At 38.1% G+C, this 26,691-nt stretch overlaps 1 protein-coding gene across 4 annotated transcripts in view; it reads right to left on the bottom strand.

Annotated features, from left to right (window-relative positions):
- The window catches only part of erbb4 (erb-b2 receptor tyrosine kinase 4), a 1,019,841-nt gene that overhangs the window by 967,485 nt on the left and 25,665 nt on the right, over positions 1-26,691 (bottom strand). The window lies entirely within an intron of this gene.

Raw genomic sequence — 26,691 nt, 5'->3', positions numbered from 1 at the left:
GAGTATTTCCATCTTTTATACACCTGACATTGTGCTGTTGAGTCTGTACAACACAAAAGATTTATATGTAATAGTGAGCAGAAAACTGGCAACTGGTCATAAACATTACACTTAGTCTATTTTTTCAAAATACAATGCCAGTTTGATATCAGAACTGGTTGATATGGCCCTTCAGAAAACATGCCAGATCTTAAAATAGTGCTATCTCAAATTTTTATAAAGTGCATTTTATTATATAAATATTTTTTTCTAAAGGCATGATATTACTGCCAATTTTCACAGCTTTCTGCAAATTTTTTGGTCTCTCTGGAAAAGTTGCTTGGACTAGGAAGAGTGGATGCATGCTTTATGCTAAAGCCAGTAGTCTGGCATTGAGAATCATGGGAAGTAAATCTTTGCTTATTTTATTCTCTTTCATATGCATCTCTTTAAGAGAAAAAGAGCATGAGTATCATAATATAACTGAAATCATTTCAAACCTTTTTTTCTTCAGGTGGTTGTGATTATGATGGTTTTTATGTCATTTTTCAATTAATTTCTGCATTTTGTCACTTCTTGAGAAAAATAGTTTATGCAAAAGATTATAGTTTGTAGCAAAGAATAATATATTTTTCATTAAAGAAACTCCTTCTGTGCAAAAATGTGGAGGATAGGGGGGTGTACTAGGAGGTTTTTCCCTCACTCTTATTCTCACACCCCCAACTAATTTCCTGAAGTGCAAAACAATAAATCTTGTGGCAGTTGACCATTTTCATGACAAGTTTTCTCAGACTTTCCAATCCTTCCTCACGAAAGCCCAAAATATGTGTGCAGTATTCTTTTTAGTCATATGGGATCCCTTTCCAAAACACATCACAATGAAAACCATGAAGTGCAGAGGAAAAACACCTGGAGATCATTCTCCATATCATTTTCCAGCTTTTAAAAAATGGAATTTGTTTTTAGGCCACATCCCAATGTATGAGACAGCTGTCACACTAACCTCAGCCTTGGGAATATATCTCCCAGCCCCATTTAAACTAACCTGCATGTTTTTGTCCCCAGTGGCCCTTTCCATACACTGTCACCAAGATGTGTGAAAACTGCAGAAAGAGAGTAAAGGCTTGTTTTGGAGGCAGTGAAGGTTGCATAATGTTAATGAAATTTGCTTCTTCATTATGGCTTAGTAATACCTCAAGTTCTTATTTTCTGGCAAAGCAACTAATAAAACAGTCTGTATCAACATTTACAATGCACGGTTCTCTTTGTTCATTGTTTATAGGTCTATATCAGTTCTCTTTGATTGCTGTACTAGAGGCTACATCATCAGTCCTAACAAGGTTGATCACAGACCCAAACTGGAGTACTGCTCAGTAGGATACAAAAAGCAGAAATTCTTAAATTGATTTTTGAAAGTGTTATTGTATTACATAACATATGCCTCAGGATTATATCAAAGAATTTTAACTAGACATATTATAAGATGGGTGTCAATATACTGTCTACAGATTCCACACACTGTTTGGGTTCTACAGTAATCATATTGATAGAATCGTCAATCACAGCCAAGAGGGTATCCTGAACCATGAGAGGAGCCTCTTGTTTCTGGTTCTCTGGATCTGACTGCTTTCCCTGAACAAACAGGGATCCTGTGTCTAGGGAAGGAATCAACAGCATCACCAACATTTAGGAGTTTGCCCCTCAACATTCTAGGATCTAGTCCAACATCTGAGACAATTGTTCTCCTCTATCCAGTGGACATAATTGTGATGCAAGTCTCATATTTATGTATGACATTGGCTGCTTGGGAACTGCAGTCAAGCAGAACGGTGCATGCTGCGGATGCCGACATTGTAGTCATGTTCTAAGTCAATTAGGGAGACCTAGAGCCAGATGGCTGGAAATGAGAAAGATTATACAGTACATTTTATTTACTGGTTAGGGTTATCATTCAAGCAATAATTGCTTTGAGCAGTTTATTTACCGCTCTTGACATTTAAAATAAAATGAAGGAAAATGAAAGTTGTAAATATTTGATTCCAATCCCCCCCCCCCCCCCCAGTTCTTTTGCCTTTGGGAAATCCGATCACTTAATCAACGCTTTTAAAAAGCTATGGAACTTAAAAACTGAATGCTTTCTATTTTAACAGCAAAAGGAATTGGAAGTAAACATTCCTTGGGAGCGATTTCTTACCCTTTTAGCAATGCAAAAATACAGGAAACGTTGTAGAGAGGTAGAGAATCATGACTGTGTGCTGCTGTGGCAGCTTTGAAAATAAAAAATAATGACCTGAATTTCTAGACAGAGATGTTTCTCATGCTGAGCATATGTAGGCAACAGCTTTGCAAAAATTGCCTTTTTAGTTCCATCTTTAACCACTGAAGATCTCATGGAAGGGTTTTGTCCCACTGCTGTTGTAAGAGATCCTTCAATTGGCCACACCATGCTGATCTTGTTTGCCTAGTGGTGATCATCACCATGGTGAACAATACAAGAAATTAATAAGGCCTCTGGCATAGCCTTAAGCTTGCAAGATGTGCATTTGGGAAACCTGACAACATTGTAAGGTAAAAGACAGTTCAATTCATGCAGAATTGGTTATCATCGCTTACCTAGAAATAAGTGTCACTGAAATCAGTGGAATTAACTTGTGACTAGACAGAGACTGAATTGTCTTACAAGTTTTGGGACTCTTCTTTAACGCAAAGAGTGAAAGCCATGTTGTGGCAATTTAGATGGCTTTACAGGAAAACTGGACAAATTCAAGATCTACTCTTGATAGTTGGCCAGGGTAACTAAGTAGTAACAATAACACAGAGGTTCTTATAAATCTCCACATGGTATCTAGCCAGCACACATTTGTTTGTAAGTTCGATGTTTGTAACTCGGGAACTGCCTGTATAGGCATTCAAATTTTGTCTTTGTAGAAAGGCATAAAGAAAGCCTGCTGCAGCCCCATTCTCTCTTTCCATACCCTTTACATGCTGGCCAAGAGGTCCTGATTAGGAAATATTGCAGAGCCTTTCAAGCCTGGTGTGGCAGAAGGCTGGACTAGATGGGCCACTGGGTGCTTCCATTCTAATGCCTTTCCATGATGCCCAGCTTTGGATAACTCCAAGTGATTGATTCTCATTCACCAATGCAAGCAGTTCAGGTAATAGAAAACACTTTGCCTATTTTCTCATCTTAAATTTGAACAGAATACCAGTAAAGATTGCCAATTTCTTTTAAAGCTGCCTCCAAATCAGAGTTCATTCTAGATATCATATATTTTCTTCAGTGACGCATGAGTGTCCACGCTACCGGCTGCCAATCTGGCATTTCACAGCCCTTCAGTGTTTGGTCTTGCCAAGGGAAAGATGGCCAACACCTCAGGTAAATTGTCCAAACAGCATCTTGTCTCTCCATCTTTCTCTTTCACACTCCCCTTGCTCATCATATGGCTCTTTGTTCCTGATTGGCCTTTATAGACTTCAGTAGTAATAAGGATTCACCCAAGCAGTTGTGGGTTTCCTCCCTCCAGGCTGGTTACCTAACCATTCTGATGTCTGCATAATTAGCAAAACCACTCCAGATAATTGGCAGGCCGAGCAAATTGAAAACTGGATAATCATTTGGCCCGGGGAGAAGCCCAGCCACATGCACTAGTGTGGTCAGCAATCTGTCTGTTAAATTAGACAGGCTGAAATATTAACACCTACATGACTGTTTAAAAAACACTTCTCAAGGAATATGCAAATCATTATTACTCATGCAGCTGCTATCAGAAATACAGGAAAAAAATGCTATTTCAACTAGCATTTTTAACCATTACAATTTCAACTGGATGAGTCAATAACATGGTTTGAATAATGTCTGTTGAAGTAGAATCGCTTTGTCTGCAGCTAAGATTGTAGGATCATTCTCTTGATTTATATCCTTGAGGATTTCTGCCACATCTGCAATGCGACTTTGAAGTAAAACCCATTTGTTTGAATCTGTCAATTTTCACATTGAACACTAATACTTCTGCAGGTAGATATAATCCATATAAAAACGGGAAGCAGACATAGGTCTGTACAGTCCAGTCTGACTGGTAGATATATCTCTCTAATGTTTCGGGCAGGATTTTGCTCTAGACTTATCTGGAGATTCCTTGTGTTGCCTGCTGCTGCCCACCCATAATGCCTTATTTCAAGCCTAATAATTGAATTGTGGGCTTGGCTTGTTTGACCAGAGCTCACAAAAACAGCAAGCACTGTCCAGTAGTGAGACAGTGCACTTGTCTGTATAGAAATAATGTCTCTCTGGGCATTTAAAAATATGTATCATCTGCAATAGCATTTCCCACTATAGAAAATAAATTCCTAAAAATACACTATTTATTTTTTAAAGCATTTTGACTAATGCATACTGTAGATACAATTGTAAAGCAAGCATATTCTTTAAATATAACTCTGTAGATGATGAAGGGAGATATTTTCCCCACTCAGCTTTTGCGGCCTTTCTTGACACCTTTCTTGACTATAGGCTGGAAAGGAGTGGGAAGGAATTATAGTTTTGAAGGACCAGATTTGGCTCTAGTATTTATAGTTTTTATTAGACAAAACACACTGGGCAAGTTGCTTTCTCCCCACCATGCTGCTATATCCTCCTTCCTGGTGATTTCTGGCTTGCATTCATCTTTGTCAGCACCTAATGGCCCTAAATCCCTCAGACCTCATTATATCTGCTACTACTTTTGTCCTATTTCCAGGCTAGCAATGCTGGAATTACTGTAGCAGTAGTAGTATGGATTAGTAGTACTTGCTCTTGTGATCTAACAAGAACCGGTGTCATGAATAGCATGTTTGTCCATACTATGGCTTATGCACACAAACACACATACAGAATCAATATAGGGATATCTCCCTGGTTAAAAAATGCATGCACTGAAGGGATTGGATACAAACATCTAACAGAAAATTAAAGCAAGACCATCTCATTTGGCTAATTAAAATTGTAATGACAGTTGTAAAACAAAACAATATACAATATGTTTGCCATTTACAAATTTGCAAGATTGGCAAAGAAAAAAAGGAACAAATATATTTTATTGCATTCTTACTGTTGTGTGATCGCCATAGAACCTCCATACTTTGTTTCTCTTTTCCTGCCTGATAGAACTGTTTAATAGCGCCTTGTTTGTAACCAAAATTTCCAAATACATATTTACAGTAACATACTATCAGATATATAGAAATAGCAAAATGGAAAGCATTCCAATAAACAAGGCATGTGTGCATTACCTAATACAAAGGTGTCAAACTTGTGGCCCTCCAGATGTTTGGGCCTCTAACTCCCAGAAGCCCTAGCCAGCTTGTCAAATGGCCAGGAATTCTGGGAGCTGAAGTCCAGAACACCTGGAGGGCCACATGTTTGACACCACTGACCTAATGGAATGTGGAGGATAACCAAAATATGATGGCACCCTTGGGGATTAAAATGACTCCCTTGCATTGATCCTGTACACAAAAACTTTGTGGAATATAGGATTCTGCAGAGATAAGCATAGTTTTGAATCAATGTAAAACACACAAATTGGATAAGTGATAGAAGATATACTGAATGAAGAAAATTCAGCCTTTTCGGGGGGAAATGACAATATCCTTATAGAAACTATAAGGGCTAGTAGAAATATCATCTTAACTAGAAAATGAAAGATTTTTTTTTAAAAAAAAAATGATACCGGTTGAGCATTACTTGTCCAAAATTCTGAAATCTATAAAAACTCCAAAATCCAAAACTATCCACATAAAAATGACACTTTTACTTTCTGATGGGTCAGTGTACATCTTAGTTTCATGCACAAAAATATTGTGTATAAAAATACCTTCTGGCAATAAGGTATATACGAAACATATATGAAACTTCATACATATATTTAGTTTCTTGCATCACTGTGCCATGCAACTATCTTGTGCTACACATTACAGACAGTACAACTCTTCATATATTTTCTCTCAGCAATGACACAAGATAATAAGGTGTGACAACATTCATTGTCTTCAGCCACGTCACATTTTACAAGTTTCAGATTCAGATTAATTTTGATAGGCTCAGAATTAGATTAGAATGATCCACAACCATTTCCATTATTCTATCATCATCAAATCACTGTGAAGGCCTCCAAAGGCTTTAGTTCTACAAGCACACCACAATGTTTTCTAAAATAATTTTGGCTTTTTATTAAGATGTATTATTTTGGTAAATCATCAGCATAGCTGTCATGAGTGAAGTATATAATGAGAAATGTCAAAGCTATATGGCAAGTCTACGTGTGTGGTGTGCGAGAGTCACCAAGATAATGAACAGCTCCGCTGAGTTCATTAGGAGTCACTGATGTGATCAAGAAGTTATCACATGTGCACACACACACACATATGCTGGCAGTTCAATCCCAAATGCACACCCAGGTGGCAGCTGAGAGAAATGCAGTTTTTCGCAACAGCATATATTTATCTTATTGAATGTAAGGGTCTGTATGTTTGTGGCCAGGTAGGTAGGGGAGACAAGGACCCATTGTTTCAATTCAAACATTTTCTCTTGGATTTTATTTCTTACAGGTGACATTTTCAACTATAACAAAGGAATATTTACAGGCTGCTGGTGACACTTTAAACAAATCAGTGCAAGTCCCTCTAGAAAACAAATGGTAGCCTATTTGGTAGTATTTCATCATCCCAGAGCTCGCATAACAAAACTGACAGGAACACAAGATAAATACTTTGTTCTGTCACGCTGTGTCATGTTGCAGAAAACATGAGGCGCTATGTGACCTTTGGCAACACTGTCAGGAGGCACCTTCCTGGTTGCTGCAGAGCGGGTGTTTTCAAAATTCAAGGATCCTAGTGTTTAAGAAGTATAAATTGCGAGATTATCCGTTAAATATAAATTATATTGATGCTAGAGTGTAATTACATAGCATTTATTGTATTTTTATTTTACTATTCTTTCTTTTCTTTTTTTTTTTGAAATTTCATCCTCCTCCTCCATTTCTTGCAAGGAGCTCAAAACAATGTACATGGTTTGCTCCCACTCTATTTTAACCTTTTATCTTCACACCAGTCTTTTGGCAATTTTATGAGACAGTCAAAGAGTGGCCCAAGACCATATATCTGAGCTTCATGGCCAAGTGAGGGTTTAGACATCTTCCCCCACCTCCAAGTCCTTGTTTGACAGTGGAAATGAATCCTTGCTGGAAGAGCTCCAGCATCTAAATGAGCTATCGGAATGTAAAACACATTTGAAGACTTATCTTTTCCAGAAGGCCTACCCAACCAGTTTTAATTATGAATATTAAACTTGTGTCTTATGCAACTTGAAGAAATATGATTTCTTCATGTATTTTATATAGTGTTTTTAGATGGTTATGTGTTATTAGCAATATTGTAACCCATCTCTAGCCATGAGAATAGGTGGGTGAGAAATAAAGTTACTACTGCTGCTACTACTACTACTAATACTACAAATAATATTACTATTAAACCAAAGGGAAGGTTTGCAGTATGCATGGTGCTAAGTAGTGTAGCTCCTAGGAATTGTTGGTGTCACTTTAAAGGATGCAAGTATTTTCATCCCTGCATGAATGTTGTTTAGATACCCCTTTTTGTGCTGTTCATCCCTCAGTTATGTGAAAAGATGGTTCCAAGTTGGGAAAACTGGAAGATACATCCAGAGCACCCAGTTGTGTGTACATTTCCTCATGTATGGGTCTATCCTAAAAGAAACTTGTTACTGCATGACTATATTCATCAGATAGGTAGTGGCAAATATTTTCAAACAATATCAAGTTACACTTCAGATTACAAGCCAGAAAACATGTCGCTTTGAAATCAATGAGATCCAAGCATTGCATGCACAACTCCAAGCCAGGAATGCAAATAATTCATTCTCACATTCAGCTTAAGCTTGTAAACACTTGCTTGGTTGCCTGTAACAACCAAAAATCACCTGCTGGCAATCATGCCAGAAGTCATTTATAAAAAACAAACAAAAGCAAATGGGTGATATTCAGTCATGAGCCTTATTCTCACTGAGATAGCCAAACCACGTCAGGTTTCTGTGAATAAAAGTAGGAGCTTAAATCCCAGACTGCATCCAAACAACAAATAAGTAGCCTCAGGAAAAGTTATTTTGTGGACTCCATTTCCCAGGATCCACAGAGAGTATGACTACTTGGAGATGAAGTACCAAGGTATTTTTCCCACACTGTGTTGGAGTGTAGCCTTTTCCATTAGTTTCTCATGTTGCTGCCTGGGAAAAATTGATTGCATGAGACCTCACTTGTTGATATGCAAGATGGCCATCTCAACACAAAGTTCAGTAAGGTGCCACAAATAACTGACATCAATATGTACAAGACAGATGAGTTTGTAACTATATTTGTGGTACAATAACTATTTGAGGGTTTCATCATGTAAACTCTTTGGCCAAGATCTTATATTGCTATAAGAAGAATCACGAATTTCCATGTTTGCCATCTCCAAGACTCACAATTTTGCAGAAAACAATATCCCTTCTTCTGAATGGACAGTCCACAGCTAGTGGATGTGGGACTAGACCAGTGCCTTGTTAAGCCTCATAGCCAGATGGAGATAGATCACATCTTTCACTGGGATCTGCAAAAGTCCTCTTGAGGTCTCAGCAGATGATATAATAATTCTGTATCTGGCTATTAGAACTTCGTCCACCTTCTTCAAGATATTGAATGGCCATTCAGGGGAGATATCACAGAAAAACTTTGGATTCTGGAAGGGGGGACTTAGGCCATTACAAAGGGAATATCATGCTTCCGAACAACAACAACAAAGACACTAAGATGATGCTAACAACATAGATATATATTTAATATAATAGCAGCAACCATTATGATTGCATTATTAATGTCAATGGAAGTATAAATCTCTTTTCCATCAATTGCTTTGTTTTGTTGAACTGGTAGCGGCCTACAAGCTAGTATATATTTGTGTAAACTGAAAATGGTGTGTGTGTGTGTAGGGGGAATTGTAGGTGAGCTGACAATATATGCCAGATCTAATTGTGGGAAGCCATTAAGTAGTGATAGGCCAGCTGCAAGCACTTCCAGAACACTGAACAAACCAGAAGTGCTTTTGATGAGAGAGAGCATTGCCATATGCTTAAAAACAGCAGCAAGATCAGAAATGAGAGATGTAAGAACAGAAAAGGCTAAAAATGTAAGAACAGAAAAGGCTGAAATTAAAGGGTCACAGTATACATTCAAAGAAATTCCATTTCATATGGAAATAATTCATTAGACCCCATTATAAGCAATGCTAAAGGTTATTAGAAAGAATCTGACAAGATTTGGGATACTAATCCACTTAAGTGAATGGAAATGCCTTTGAAATTGTTTAAATAGATAGATTACATTACTGTTCCCCAAACACTTCTTTCTGTATGACCCATTTGGCTTCAGTAAAAGTACTCCAAAGAAATTGTTTTTGAGCAGAGTTAAGCACACTGGAATCTAAATTTGCCTGGCAGAAGGAGGTGAAGTCTGCATAAGGTCACAACGTCACCACCATGACCCAAAGAAGAGTTTCATATTTCTGGCAAGCGAGCAGCTGTTACAGCTTATCTCCAACAGACTACTGTATATTTCCACAAAATAGTGAAATCTGATGGGATCATACAGCTGCATAAAGTTATGTAACTCGCAAATGGACACAATCAAACATGGGGTGAAGGGGCTCAACTGGCTATCCTACCAACAAAAGTAAGCATCCCTCCTGGACATCTGTTTGGCAGCTGATCATCAGGTGGCAGTAGCAAGCAGCACTGATTGGATATTTCATTTTTTATGAGGGGATCTCTTTTTCATTTGGTTCTCAAACTTTGGTCTCCCAGCAGTCTTGGACATCAACTTCCAAAATCCCCAGCCAGCTTGGCCAACAAGTAGAAATTATGGGAGATGAGTAAAAAAAACACTTATGGAAGATACTGCTCTAGAAGGTTTCACACTTGGACTGCCACACTCTCCTCCCTGAATCGATGCATTCAAAGCCACTGAGGCTTTACTACAGGCACCTGACAGGGGAACCACTATCCCAGAAATGTGTTTATCAGAAGACTTTTCTGCAACATCCTTTTTTTTTTCTTTTTTTTGGGGGGGAACTCGCTTCCTAGGGAGATCAGGCAGGCCTCTACCCTCCTCTCCTTCCAAAGGAGCTTAAAGACCTGGCTCTTCCAAAAGGCCTTTGACATTTAATTTGTTGTTGGACTGATCTATCTGCCCATTTTATAATAGCCCATTCTTGAGGTGTTGCCAATGTTATATTGCACTTTATTGCCCATTTCAACTGTGAAATTACTTTCCCCATTTGGCACATTCTGCACTGGGTTCTATGAATTAGTCTCCTGTTTTAATATTGTATGTTTCATGTCGATTTTAGCGATTGTTTTTACTGATATTGATGTTTTTATTCGTATAATTGTTTTATTGCTGTGTTATTGATATTTGATTGTTTTATCGGGCTAGGCCCCATGTAAGCCGCCCCGAGTCCCTTCGGGGAGATGGGGCGGGGTATAAAAATAAAGTTGTTATTATTATTATTATTATTATTATTATTATTATTATTATTATTATTATTATTATTATTATCCTGAATGAGACTTCTTGGTGGCTGCACCAGACTGGGAAACCACCAGGCTACCCCCTTGCTTTTGTCCTTCTCTCAACTGGCAAACACATTTTTGCTTGGCAGGTTACTGACAACAGATTGATGGTTGAGGAAGAGGATTTCAGCCTATCTAATTTAACAAACAGACTGCTGACCACACTACTGCATGTGTTTGGTGATTTTTAAAAAGTTAAAGTGCCATCTTGTGCTTTCAAATTCTGTTGTGACTGCGCCTTCGGGGATTATGGTTGATGGTGATGGAATTCGAAGAGGAAGAAAAAACCCTCGTGATGAGGGTTCACTGGAGGAGTTGTGCAGGAAGCGACTTAGAGAGCTATATGGGGGATCTTCTGAGGAAGATTCAGATGGGGAGATGGATGCTGAGGAACAGGTGGTGGCTGGGGAAGCGGGCACTGAATGGGCAAAGCCACCGGAGATGTCTGGGGATTTGGGGCTTATGGATACTTCTGAACCTGGGGTTTCTGCAGGAGCTGATCCCAATTGGGATGCTTGGAGAAGGCAGGATGGTTCTTTAAGTGTTCATGGGGCTAAGTGTGGGCAGGATGATTGGGACTCCGACGAATTGCTAGGTACTCCAGATCCACGAGCTCTAGCTGTGTGGAGTTCAGACTCTGAGTAGATTTGGGACACCTGGTGTTTGGGTGTGAGTGTTTGGTCACCCAGGAGGAAGGGGAATAAAATGGGAATGTTTGGCCACTGCACTTTGCGTGTGGCAAGGTGTTGCTGAAGCGCCATTGGGATCTCTGTGTTTCCATGAAGACTGAATTTGGACTATGATTTGAATCTGCTGATATCATCTAGCTTGGCTCTCGCTGTGTCTTATCGTGGACCTGTTTTGGATGACTGCACCCTCTTCAGACTTTGGATTGAATTTGACCTGGCTTCTGTCTACGCCCTCTGACTGACGGCTATTCCCGGCTTCTGACTATTGGTTTGTCTTTCGGAATTTCTGCTGCCTCCCAACCTGACCTTGGATTCTTCTGACGACTGCTATTCATCATCCCTTTGAGGCTCTCGGCTTATCTGCACTGTGGAAGCAGCTTTACTGCTTTTCTAGTTTGTTTATTTTCCAGCAATTAACTCTGTTTGTTTTCCAAAGCTGAATTGAAGCGTTATTTAGTTTTTTATTGAATGCCAGCATGGGAAATTAGCGTGGCTCGTTTTTGAGTTATTATTGTCCAATCTACTCTCGAAACACTGAAAAGTAAAGTGTTTCAAGGATATTTCCTGTGTTTATGTTATTTTTTGGCTTATCTTCGGAATAAACTTTGTTTTGTATGTTAACTGGCGTCTGACTCTTGACAAATTCCTTTTTAATTAAATAGTGTTTTAATATTTTGGTTTGCTTATCTTAAACATTATAATATTTGGAGTATTTTTATCTGTACCACAGTTTTGTTTTTAGGAATATCCATTTTAATATTGTTGTGAGCAGCATTGAATCTCAGTTCTTGGAAGAAAGATGGGATATACATCAAATAGACAAACAACCCACCCTGTCTTTTAGAATACAGATAAATGACATATAATGGGATACTTTATATAGTTGACATTAATTCTACTACAATCAAAAATTCCACTCCCTTTTTAGGAACCTTGTGGACACTAAAGCCATAATTTGAAAGTTGACGCTGAGAATGTTATAGGTGGATTGAAGAAAATATGTTTTTGCTTGTGCTGGATACCAAAGCCTGCCACTGGATTCTGGTATTTCTTTCTTATTCTTTTTCTTTCTTTTCTTTTCTTTTCTTTTTTTTTTTTTGAGTGGCCATATCTACAGAGAGCCAGAGTGGTGTGGTGGTCTGAGTACTGAACTACTGAGTTGAGTGCTGAGTGGAGACTAGGGTTAAAATCCCCACTCAGTCACATACACCCCCAGGAAACCATGAGCAAGTCACATTCTCTCAGCCTCATAGGAAGACAAAAGCAAAGCCTCATCTGAAGACAAGTGTTCGAGATCATCAAACATCAGAAGCAACTTGAAGGCAGAAATCCTCTGAGTTTTTGTACAAGTTTCTGTAGGAGTGCAACCTAAATTTTATTCTTATACTCTTTTGTTGCAAAGAATCCACTTGTTTTGCTTTAAGACAATACATCCTATTCAGAAAAACTGCATTTCCCTTTTGAGCATACTAGACTGTTTGTCTTTAAATAAATGCAGCTGCTCTCCCAGCTATGAGTGTTACAGACCCTGAACAGGCAGTACCAAGAGCTCTTTTAGATATCGTGAAAATGTGAAGCGAGAATCTTTGAAGGGAAATATATTTCGTATCCCCATCTCTAACTTCTACATGTTGTATAGGCACAGGCTATGCACAGCCAGGATCTGTGCATGGAAAAAGAAAGTATTTTTCATGAAACATTCTTTTAATTCCTAAGTTTCTCTCAAGATGGACTGCATTTCTAGAGCTGAGAATTAAACAAAATGAGGTTGCCTCCTCATGGGAACTGTGATGACACTGTGAAGAAGAAATTTGAATAGCATGGAAAGAATGGCTTTCAGCAAGTAATAGTTACAGTCTGTGTATTGTTAAAAGTGGAAACAATACTGACATCCTACAAAAGAACACACACAGTCATCATGTCTAGCAGCAAGACTAATGTCCTTTTACATGTCAGTAAAATTCAAAGACCGAGTCATGTCAGTCTGGATCAACATGCAAAGGGATCCTATAGCATCTTTGAGACTCATAGATGCTAATCACTATGAGCGTAATACAGACGTGAAAAGAAGAGCTCTGATATCTACCTGGAAAAATAAGAAAAACATATAATTACAGAGCTTAGTGGTATTAAAATACTTTTATTTGTTGACTAGGATTAATCTAAATGATCCGGAACCAGTCCAATATAATGAGTATCTGTCTGATGGTTGCAGTTGTAAATAACCTCAGATGCCTCAATTTAGAAATCCAAGCCACATATCAAGCCACAATATCTCTGAGTATGATTTTCCCTGCCCCTCATGTTAGCAGCAAGCTTTACCCATTAGGAAATGAGTATCTACTACAGTAACAGGGAAAATCATCTGGCACACTAGGTTTTCTTGAATTGCAACTTCCAGCAGTCTTAGCCAACCCAGCCAATGATGATGAATGTTAGGAATTTCTATTTAGCAACATGAGGGCCACATGATTCTTATACAATTAATAGTAACCACAAACTACTTCTACTTGGGTTCAGAAAATAAATATTCTATGGTGTATAGTACTTACTGTAAGCAGGCCTACATTCCATAAAATCATATTTATGCAAAACATGCCTAAATTCCTTAGAAAAATTAAAACCAACAATGATTTTGGTGTGACAAGAATTGTCTCAGAAATCAAGCTATGAACTTTGAGTAAGTATGAGATTTATGTTGACATGCGAAAGCATTTGCTTTTGTTCCTTTTTTATACTACAGGCATTAAATCAAAGCCCTTCCTTATTAATTACTTGTCACTTTTATAAGACAAACACAGTTGCTGAATTTCCATTATGAACCATTTATATTTACATCAGCTTTACAACTGCTTCTTACTTGCACATCTCATTATGGTGAAAGAGACAGATAGGCAATTAAGTTGTTTCCACATATAAAAACTGTCAATAGAAAAGAGAAATACACACTTGAACATAAAGTCCATTTTCAGGTGTTAAATAGCACTTTCTCCCAAATATATTGAGAACTGTATTTGCAATGGTTAATGACAGGAATAATATTTGTATTGTGAGTGTCACATCAGTCCCATTTGTTTGGTATTCATCATAGCTGTTCCAGTCATAATGAATTCATGTGCTGGCTGTATGACTTTCTGAAACGCTTCCACTGTTCCATTATAATCCTGTTGAAACACTAGTTGAGCAGTAATTAATACACAACATTGAACTACTGAACACTGAAAATTTAGTTAGGGCATGGACTAAAACAAAGCCCTTGCCTGTAAAGTGCATCATATTAATAAACAGCACTTTGTGTTTCAGCAGCACATCTTGTATAAGGTTGTTTCACATTCTGAACATTTCTGCTTCCATGGATATGGTCCAAGAAACCAAATCTGAGTCCAAACAAGACACAGTTCCTGCTGCTGTGTAGGCAATCTGCCCAGGTGCTCACTCTTTGCTGACCAAAGTTTCACTCCCACTTTGGGAAGTCCTCTGGCACTACAGTTACAGCATTGTCATTCTGCAATAACTGCCATGGCAACATTATATGGAACACTATGGCTTCCAGTTTGAGAGGGAGTACTTTGAATTCTCAATCACTGAGCCCTTCTAGTGCCTCTGACCAAACTAAAAGTTCCAGATTCCACAGGATGCAGCCATGGCAATTATAATGGAATCATAGTGCCATCTGAAGAATCACAGAGTTGGAAGAGACCTCATGGGCCATCCAGTCCAGCCTCCGATTAGATCTTCTGAAAATGCCAGCCACAGATGCAGGCGAAACATCTTGAGAAAATGCTGCTAAAACATGGCCATACAGCCAGGAAACCACAAAACACTACAACATAAAGCTGGTATTTGGAATGATGAAGTCCATTTTTAAAACCATCTTTCTCCTTGTTTCTAACTTCTTCATCCTTACAAGGCTTCCTTTTCCACCTCCTGTTCATAAAGTGCTAGCACAAGGGTTAGGGGCTAACTTTAAATTTGGAAATGTAACTGTATTTGGAATGCCATGACCAGCTCTTTTAAGCATTTCTCTCCTAGTGATCAATGGGAACTGGGATGCCTAGGCCTTTTCTGCAGAACCCCTACTGAGGGAAAGGAAAGTATTTTAGAAGATGGCATGCCCAAATTGAAATAATGAACTGGCTGCTTCATAGAAAAGGGACTTGAACTAAGTAAAATGCCATTTTAAACAAAAGGCATTTCTGTATAAAACTGACAGGAGTCATTCTTTGTGCAGAGGAATAAAACTCTCAAACTACTCTAACTCTACAGGGGAGGAAGGCTACATAAAGTTCCTTCTTCTGTGCCTAATATTAGCCTCCTCCATATGTAGCACAGATTTATATGCTTTCATCTGTGGGAAGGAAGGAAGAGATGAAGGGGTTTGGTTCTCATCTGTAGTTTGAGAACATTTGTGGTTCAAATGTTTATTGCATTCAATGGTGCTAGCTCCCAGGTAAGTGCGCACAGGATCAGTGTTATAATTCGTAGAGGTTGTCAAGGTTTCTCTCCAGTAATATTCAAATCCACACCTTGAAAATAAAAACAAGAAAAAACAACAAATCTGTTTTTTAAACATTTTAAGGAAGTTTAGGAAGTCAGAAAGCAATTAAAAGATGTTGAGACTGCCCTCCACTGGCATTCACTTGAGAAATACATTTTTGAATATCTTCGTGTTGCTGTACAGTGTGCCCTCACTACTTCACGGTTCGCTTTTCACGGATTTGCTGTTTTGTGGTTTTTCAATAAACTCTAAAAGAATATTATAAATCATGAAAAAATACAATTTACAGCCTAAGGAAGGGAGGAAGGAGAAGTCAAAGGAGACAGGCCCGTAGCCAGGATTTTGATTGGGGGGGGGGGGGGCTGAGTCTGCATGAGAGCGGATCTACCCTAGCAAACCTTTTGTATCATTATCCCAATACCCCCGTACATATGGGATATATTGAGCATGGTGATCAGATCATGATATGAATAAACATAACAGTTTAAATAATAAATGTAAGGCCTTCTCGCAGACCACCCTCAGAATTTCAGGGGGGGGGAACTGAAGCCCCTCAACCCCCCCCCCCCCCCCCGGCTACATGCCTGGGAGCCCAAGTGGGAACGGGAAGAGAAGGAGGCTATTTATCAACATACGACTGGTTGATAAAGAAAATAGTGTATAACTACTAAAATAATGCATAAATATATAGCATCACTACTTCGTGGATTTTCACTTATTGCGGGTGGTCCTGGAACCTAACCCCCATGATAAGTGAGGGAACACTGTATACCTTCAGGTCCTTTCCAACCCACTGCAACCCTAAGGTTAATCATGGGGGCTGAGGGCCCTTCCTTGTAACCCAGAATATCAAGGCAGAAAATCCCACAATATCTGCTTTGAACAGGATTATTTGAGTCCACACTGCCATATATTCCAGTTCAAAGCAAATAACGTAGGATTTTACTTGACTGTGTGGAAGGGACCTCAACTAGATGCAGTAGTCATTCATTTATAATGTTAGAAAACTCAAATATTTTTTCCCTTGCAGAGCAATTTGTTGGATATTTGACAAGATGAAACCAAAGCTTAACTGACAGTAACTCTATGCAGTTCATCCATCAAACAAGTGAAAGCCACCAACTATTCCCTAGAGAAAAAAATCAGATAAAAATAAGGTCTCCACATCTGTTCTCTTAAAGTTAATGAAAAATCTGCAAGTTGACTGTAATGGTTTTGGATTGCACATTGGCTAGTAAGAATTAATTCCACATAGACTACCAGCCTATGGTCAGCTAAGCTTTTTCACACCAGAGTAACTTGGTCATGGATGTCCAGCCAAGTGGGTGAGGAATATTACTAAACATCAGGCACAAATGATCTTTTATTACTACCCAGAGACAAACTGTACTCTGAAGTCGCCTTATCTTTTATGTCCTCAACTCCTAAAGATATGAAAATGAATTCTGTATGTGACAGCAATTATCCTGAATTTTTTACAGTGGTTGGAGTACACTTGGAAGCTGACAAAACCCACACCAAGAGAAATCTACACACATAACCACTAAAAATAAATCAAGTGTTACGTTTCAATGTAACCTGATGTTAAAGCAATATGACAGCTGGCATTTGTCTTTCTCAGACTAAACCAATGACAGAGTTTAGTCATTGTGACCCAACAGATACTTGCAGCAAATGCTAGTCTATTATTGGAATACTTATAGCTACTGTTATTAAAAGAAGAACCGAGGCCTCCAAGAGGTGAATGAAGGATGTGTAACAGAAAAAATAATATTGTCAGAGTTAGAAAGATAAAATTGAGAATCACTGGAGAGGAACATGAAAAAATGAAAAAAAATAAAGAATACACAGCACCTTTAATGATGAGATAAAGGACTAAATGTATTAGGCAATTGTGAAAAATATCTCATTTATTTATGGAGCAGTCAAGTGCTCCAACATTTTCTATATCAGTGGTTCTCAACCTGTAGGTCCCCAGCTGTTTTGGCCTACAACTCCCAGAAATCCCAGCCAGTTTACCAGCTCTTAGGATTTCTGGGAGTTAAAGGCCAAAATATCTGGGGACACAGCTTGAGAACCACTGTTCTATAGGAATCAGTAATGTCCTGAACAGACTTTTGCACTCCAAATCAGGGGTCCTCAAACTTTTTAAGCAGAAAGCCAGTTCACAGTCCCTCAGACTGTTTGTGGACCAGATTATAGTTTTAAAATAAACATGAATGAATTCCTATGCACACTTGTTTATGCAAAAAAGAAGAAATAAAAATAAAATATTTAAAACAAAGAACAATTTTAACCAACATAAGCTTACCAGTATTTTAATGGGAAGTGTGGGTCTGCTGTTGGCTGATGAGATAGTCTAGTTAATTAGACTTGTTATTATTGTGTGCCTTCACGTCTTTTCAGACTGAGGGCAACCCTAAGACTGAAGTTTAGGGTGGGGGGCAGGTAAATGACATTGAATCCCTGCTCCAAATAGACATCCCTTTAGAATACAGGGGTAAACAATCAGTTTAGTGTAGTGGTTTGAATTATGATTCCAGAGACTAGGGTTTGAATCTCTTCAGCAATTGATATCTATTTGGTGACCTTGGGCAAGTTGCACTCCCTCAGGAAAACTAAGGCATGCACAACCTGGGATTTATCTTGCAAAGGATTTTTTTTTGTAATAGAGTCATCATAATTTGAAAATGATTTGGGGTGTGGCTATTATGAATAATAAAATACCAAAAACAGGACCGCAAAAAGTGGGATGTGGCTATTATGTGATTGCAACATGCGACAAAGTACAGTAATCTCTGGTATCGCTAGATATAAATAGGGAAAATTCTAGTCTGAAAACTTGAAGAGCTGTTCAGAAAACACTGAACAAGATGAGCTAATACTGATTTGTTAATTATTAATCTTCTGTCTAAATTCATATATAGTATGTCAGAGAAGATTAAAAGATAGCACCTTCAGTTTCAGATGAGGTGGTAAAACAAGCAATTCAATAGCTAGGGCATCTGGGAAAGATCTTCTCTTAAGTCATCCTACCCTTAAATTCCAAACACTCCTCAAAAACTCTCCTGTAGTCTGTTATTCTCTTATCTCTATTTCATTTTTATTTTCATTTAATTTACACCAACAGGATCATTAGAGAGAGGAGGAAACTTTGCAAGCATGCTGCCATTATCTTAAAGGGTTAACTCTTTTTGTTTAGGGAGGAGGAAAAACTGGTTCCCTCCTTTCAGTCATCATTGTTTAATACATGCACACACACACAAGCATATGCACATAGGGTGAATCATTCACTTTAACTCCCCCTGGATTAACACATATCCATTTAAGGAATTAAACAACAAAGGGAGACCCTCGCCTTTTACAATCCCCATGCTGGTTTGATATAAAATATGTGTTGTCTAGCACTATACCACTTTTAAACTAATAATGACAATAAATCACTATATTATGACTAAATGACAGAAGACTACATATAGTGACTATAAATACTGTATTATGACTGTATTAAATGACATAAATCACTAGATTGGGGATCTGGAATTGCAACATAATGAATGAGAAGAAAATGTTATTCAGTATTACTCATGCTGCAAAACATCTTACTCTGGCACTGGCTGTTTCTGGGGAAATGTGTAATAGGCTGGGCGATACATGAGTGGTGGAGAGTTGGGCAGAAGGGATGCATCTTTCCAAGGCACACCTCTTTGCTTCAAATAGTTTCCTCCAACACCACAACAGAAATGAAAAGGAGGAAGAACCCACATTTGGGTTCCACCTTGCAAATCTCCTTTGTTATTGGGATCATATTCTTTTGACCATATGAAGTGGACCACCAGTCCTAAATACTTTTATAATATAACAAAATGGAGCAGCATCCAGATCCTACTTCGTAGGAGTGCATGTTCAGAGGAGATGCTTTTTTAAAAAAAGAATATGATTTTGTAAAAACCATTTTCATGATTCAAAAGGGTACAATGGGATGACCATACAAGGACAGCAATGACAAGCAATAAATTCAGCAATGGCTGTTACTAGCACCAAGTAGCTGTTTCAGAACTGTAATTTAAACTTTCCACCATGAGATACACTACATACAGAACACTTTGGGAAGTTCATACAACAACTTAGATAGTTGATGTCTTAAGAGTAGGACTGCCAGATAGAAAACTGGCTTTAATGGTTATGTAAAAGATAGACCCTCAGCATCTGTCACTTGTTGCCTTACTGATTGACATGCAACACCTGCTGACATTCTCTTCTACAAAATCATTAAAGGTACAAGAGCAAACCTAGTGGGGAAAGGATAGTGGTGGGCAATTGTCCAAGGCTGATAGCAGGCCTAAACACAGGAACCTTTTCCTTGCTCACTCTCTATTGCTATAATAGTGCAGCCAGCTTCATTTGCTTTTAGCATCTGCTTATTGACTACAGAGAGCCAATGAGAAAAATGCACTGCAAAAAAGCACAATTAAAAAACCCCACATGATAGCCAGTGTTAGTGCATATAAATCTAATCTTAAAGAATAATTGAAGGAAAGAATTACAGAATACATGTTGAAGTGACAGAGGAAAAAAAATCTATGCTCATTTGCTTAAAACCATTTAATGAAAGAAAAATTATGACTAGAGTGAAGTAATAAAAGTTTTCAGTTAATTAGTATCTCATCTTGTATAAAATCTCTTTATCCAATAAAGTAGTACATTTTATTACCTGAATAATTTAGTTTTGTTAATGGCTGAAAGATTTGCAGGTACTTTCCTTTTTATCCTGTTTCAGGGCAAATTAGTGTGCTTTTCAGCTTTAGAAAAGCATACACATGCCATACTGATACTACTCTGCACTAAGTACTGAATTATGGACTCACCTGTACGGAATAAACTAAGGGTGGTGATGCATATAAATATACCCAAAGGCACCAGATCCTGTCTGATCTTGGAAGCTATGCCTGGTCAGTCTGGTATTCATTGGTGAAATGTTTGCCAGTGAATGCCAGGTGCTTTAGGCTATATTTCAAAAGAAGGAATTGACAAAATCACTTCTGAATATCCCTTCCCTAATAATACCCTAGGATATTCATGGGGCTGTATGGTAAACTTACTCTTCCAAACACATGGCATGTTCAGTGAAATGAAGTCTTTAAAAGGTTTGTCCACAGCCATAAGGTGCAAAGTGAAAAACGTATCTAGAATGTTTTAAATCTACATTTTGTGGTATAATCCAATCTGTAGCAAAACCAAATGTCATCATAAGAGCAGGAATGTGTCCTGGAGAACTGTGAGGGAAAGATCAAAAATTGGAGTTTACATTTCTAAAATCTAGGAGTCTCACTAGCTGAAAGTCCTGCTCCTATGCATTATGAATTAAGCATTGCTTTGCACTATGGGAATTGAAAGACATACTAGACACACACTAAATGGATATCACAAAGGAAGAATGAACTCCTTTACCTTTATTTATTTACTTATTTATTTATAGTATTTATATTCCGCCCTTCTCACCCTGAAGGGGACTCAGGGCAGATCACATTACACATATAAGGCAAACTTTCAATGCCTTGACATAGAACAAAGACAAAGACAAACGCAGGCTGCAGGCTCTGAGCTGGCCTCGAACACATGACCTCTTGGTCAGAGTGATTGGTCTCAGCTGGCTGCAGCTGGCTACTCACCAGCTTGCGCCACAGCCTGAGCTAATGAAATATCAGTTTGGGTGAGAAATTGGATTCAGCCTGATTCAAAAGATCATCACACAAAAAAATATTTTTTAAAAAAATATGAAAGATTCCCACACAGAAAGCAATTCAAATACATTCATCAGAAAAAAGTGCTGATTTCTCAGATATCCAAGAGGAAATATACGTCTGAGTTCTAGCTTTTTTTTAAAAAAGTATTCCAACTAAGGAGCGCTTCACATGGGCTCTTTTTGGCAGCAGGGTTTTGTAAATTTGGCCATGGAGACCAACAGCTCCCATCACACCCAGTAAAACCACTTCCGGAGTAGGTCTGTGGCTGAACTTGGGGGAAAAAAACCCTGCCATCGCCAAAAATAAACTATCAAGCCAGATTTAGAAAGCTTCCCCCATGTGATGAGTATTTATCTACAATATTTTTAAGACCCATGATTTTGTGAGGAGTAACTAATTTTGCATACAGTTTCATCAAACCTGCTGAATAAACCAAGTTACATTTCTTTTGTCCACTTGAAGTCCTTTAGGTTTGGGGAGGTAAAAACAAGGTATTTGCTACTGATACTAATCTTATGAACGAGGAGGAGGCCAATGAAAACTTCTTTCTCTTTGATCGTAGATACATTAGCCTAGATCAAACTTTGAGTCAAAGTCAACTAATCCCCCACCCCCACCCCAAATTTCTTTTTCTTTTTTCTTCCTCCTCAAAGCACAGAAAAAGTTTAGTTATTTCTGCATGAATGCAAGGTGAATGAGACTGTCACTTCTTGTTGCAGCACTATTTATTACATATCAGTGACAGTCTACCCCCCCCCCCCCCATATGTTCTCGAGCCTCTTCTCACTTACATTAAATAAACAGAACACAATTTTAAAAATATGTTCCTAACAACTAAACTGCATCACCTCATTTTCTGCAACCTTCTACTGGGAAAGCAAACTACTGTGCTTTTATAGTTCATAGAAATTTATAAACATCCCCAGTTGCAGTTTTTTAAAAAGATGTTGCATATACATAAAATTAGCCATCAGTGGCCAAAATAAAATATTGTTTAGAGGACAGGAATAATTGTTCTGTTAAAATAAATGGATAAACCTAAAATGAGAGTAGTCATTAGAGATAGAAATGTGGCTGATCCTATACATATAGCATCTTTGACCAGGCAAAAATTGTGGAAGGAACATGTCTTTCCCCCAATTGCATAGTAAAATTGGGGTCTATGTCCACTGCAGATGTAAATCCCCACATTCGATATCATGACTTATGTGAGAAAATCCCAGAAAATTAATTTGCCCTTTTCTGGTGAATTCTAAGGACAAAGGAATAAATTGAAAATCTTGAGTTTAGGGTGGGAAAAAGTGACAGAGTCATGGTATGCAAATGTATCTGGAAACCTATATGTTGTACTCATTATAGAAAGCCTGGAAATGGTACTAAGCTAACACAGGGAGAATAAATAACTATTAGACACTTTACTTGTTCCACTCTTCTCTGTACTTAACAGCTGCTTTGTCTTCAAAGCCAGGAAAGGGAAGAGCAGGGGAAACTCACTGCTAAGCAGAGAGAGGTGCCAAGAATGAATAAACAAGGTTGGCCCATTTCATCGCCTCATATCCACCCCTGATGATAAGAGCCATATCCTGCATATTATACTCATATATAAATTGAGAAATTTTAGTCAGAAAAGTGATTTACAAAACCCTGAGTCTTATCTATGAGTCCATGTAAGTCCTACACCTTAACTCTTATTTTAAAAGACACACTATGAGAGTGGCATAAAGTGAGAGCTTAATCCATCCCACAAAAACTTAAAAGAAACATTGATCTGTTCTACTCTTTCCCACCATGGTACTGTTTTTGGTCTTTTTGAATGTCTGAGTATAAACAGGGAAGTGGTGGCAACCAGAGATCCCCGAGGTGGCATTGGTATCTCCTACTCTCTGAGGAATAATATTTGGCTTATCTCAGGCTCATAGCAAAATCTGTAATTTTGGCCACAATGCCTGTCTTCAATTTCTACTTAAAGCTACAGTATGTTGTATGTACTTATACACACATATCTATAGTAACTCCCTTAAGGATACAGCTTCTCTGGTCACAATTCAAAATGTTGGTTATGAACTGTAAAACCCTAAATGGCTTTATTTATTTGTCTGCTTGTTTACATAAATAAATAAATGACTCAGGTCCAAACTATCTGAAAGCCCATATTTCATCATATTAAGTATGTCTGACTTCTTCAGTCTTTAGGGGAAGACATTCTCTCTGTCCAATCATCTTTCTAGACAACACAGGAGAGAGACTTCTTTGCTGGCTCTTTGAAACTCAGTTGACTACTGATCAATTCATAGCCTGAAAAAGATCCCCTCCTAGGCTTAAAATGGCCAGGAGGAGCTTACAATTGCCCACCATCGCTCCTAAAGGACATTGGGACTCAAAAGTATTTAAGGGGGGGGGGGGGTATGGTGGAGATATGTACACCATGGTTTCCTATGGGACCAATGTGGCTCCCTAGCCTCCCACAACCAACCCCTGTCTGAAGAGAACTGTTTAATTGGATTGGTGGTTTCATTTTTTTAAAACTATAACACTGTGTATTATATTACATATTGTTTGATATATGTGATTTTAACTCACAGTATAAGACCACTTCTAGTCCTATTTTGGTGAAAGGGATAAAAATCAAATCAAATTAATTGATTAATTAAACTTTAGGCATCTAATTTGCATATTATACAGATTATTAGAACTACACATATTACTAATGTAACTTCAAAATATAAACATTCAAGTCTTAATAACTGCATTTTTCTATCACTTTGTTTCAGCCTTTTGGGACACTTTTATAGTCACCGATGTTCTGGGAGAACTAATGTAGAAAAAATGTTTGAATTTCTTCAAACAGGGAGACCCAATTCCCACTCAGTAATGGACTTCATCATGTGGTCATGAGCCATCACTGTCTCTTTGCAAATCTATTTGAGTTCTTTGGGAGGTCAGTCATGATCCAGGAACTATTAAAAGTGGCCAAGGACATCCTGGTGCAGGAACAACAACAACAACAACAACAACAACAATAACAACAACAACAACAATGCCATGGCATTTTATCATAGAGAGGCATTTCTTTTTTTGTTTTGTTTTTTTTTTTTACTGAAGGCAAAAACCCACAGACCCATGGAAAGTCTCACAAAAAGCCCCTGAGAGTGACTGCCATCTGATTCACACTTAAAGTAAAGAAAAACAGCAGCAACTGCAGAGGGGGGGGGGGGGGAACCATGTTTTCCCCACACATACAGAATTAATATATTAGGATAATTAGAAAATAAGTGATTCACTGCTGCAAAACCAGAAGAAGGGAACAGGGAGGTAAATCTAGTTGGAGGGAAGAAGATGGGTTGCCAGTAATAGATGGATGAAGGAAGGTGGAGTGGGGAAAAGTGCAATTAGTGGGGGTGGCTTTTTTGCTTCTTCATCAAGTGACTCGTATAAAATCTAAATGACTTGTATAAAATGGAACTTTATTCCTCCCCACTCCCCCCCCCCCCAATGTTCAGAATCATTGCTACCATAAGCAAATCATTAAGACATAGATAATATGGAAGCTTAAGTACTAATAGCTGTGTTGCAGGTTTTACTCTATTTCACACTCATATTCATTTCTATGGCTTCATTGTTTTCTATACTATTTTTGCATTGTATTCTGTAAAACTGACTTAACCTAGAACTGTAACATTGATCCAAGCAACCAGAAACTGGAAAGGAGGAAAGACAATGTCGTTGCCATGTGCCTTCAAGCCATTTCTATTTCTGACAACCATAAGCTATCACTAGGTTTTTTTTCTTTACAAAATTTGTTCAAAATGTGATTTGAGTTCCCTCTGATGCAAAGAGAGTGTAATTTGCCCAAGGTTCCCATGGCTGAGCTGGGAACCAAACCCTGATCTCCAGAGTTGCAGTTTAACACTGAAATTATTACACCACAGTGACTTTGAGAAACAATAAGTTATGTGTGAAACTAAAACTGAACTTATAATTTTGTTTTAAATACTAATCATAGGATTTCATCCCATGGGTGGCTTCCATGCACTTCAGAAATGGAGACCCAAGGGAGTCCCGTGAAGGCCATTAAATGCCATAAGGGCACTTCTAGTGTGTTTATAGGACTCTGTTTCTGCGGTGCATAGAGAAGAAGCCCTAATTCCATCTTCAGGAGTCAGGTTAACAAACAGGAAAAAAATGGTAGAAAGCAGGAAAAACACCCAGTATGACACTGCACTCATTAGCTAAACACATTCAACCGTTCACACATTCTCACAAAGCAATAGGTTAGCAGAGTGACAATACCTTTCCCGTGTCCCATACCATTCTCACAAGGACTATGAACTTTCTTCCAGACAATTTTTGTAGAGCTCTGGAGAGGCTCTGGGACATGGAAATATCTACCAAACAAACTGTGCTAAACCACCATCTGGCAACATTTGTAATGTGTAGAGCAATTTTTGTAATTCATACGAATGTTATTTATTCTTTATGATTTAGTGTATATAAAGTGCCATCACTATGCTTTACAGAGTATAATTCACGATGATATTATTCATAGTTTCACATAAAATGGAAAAGAGACCTATAAAACCACTTTAATGCAATTTAGTTAAGTAATACATTGTAGAAATACACTGAAGCCAACTTTGTTGCTTTATGTCTTCTGTTCTGACACATGGAGCTAAATATACAAGTAACACATTGCTTGCATGCTTGTTGCTCTGGCATACATACATTGAGAAAAATGTCTATAATAATCATGACTGGATCTGTTTTTGTGCTGCACATATTTAGCTGTGGTGTACTTCTGTTATGCTTATTTTTATATTACATTTTTATACCACCTGTCCACTAGACATTATTGCTTGAGACAGCTAAAAGAAGTTCTTGCAAACAGTCTGGACAGTAAAGGCAATATCAATTCATACCAAAAGCATATTTTAATCTTGCAGTCAAATTATTAAATATCAAACAGTGAGGTAAAATTAAAAATGTGAATTAAGGAGAAAATGAAAAGGCTGTCCATCTAGATTCCTAGGATAGATGGAAGACCAGATTGCCATCAGATGATGTTACATTATCTGCTTTTGGCCTCCCCATATACATTGGTTCAGTGTTTTACTCCTTGAACTT

This window comes from Anolis carolinensis, chromosome 1, assembly GCF_035594765.1.
Source record: "Anolis carolinensis isolate JA03-04 chromosome 1, rAnoCar3.1.pri, whole genome shotgun sequence".
NCBI lineage: Eukaryota > Metazoa > Chordata > Lepidosauria > Squamata > Dactyloidae > Anolis > Anolis carolinensis.
The sequence above is the reverse complement of the archived record's forward strand: the minus strand, read 5'-3'. Positions and strand labels throughout refer to the sequence as shown.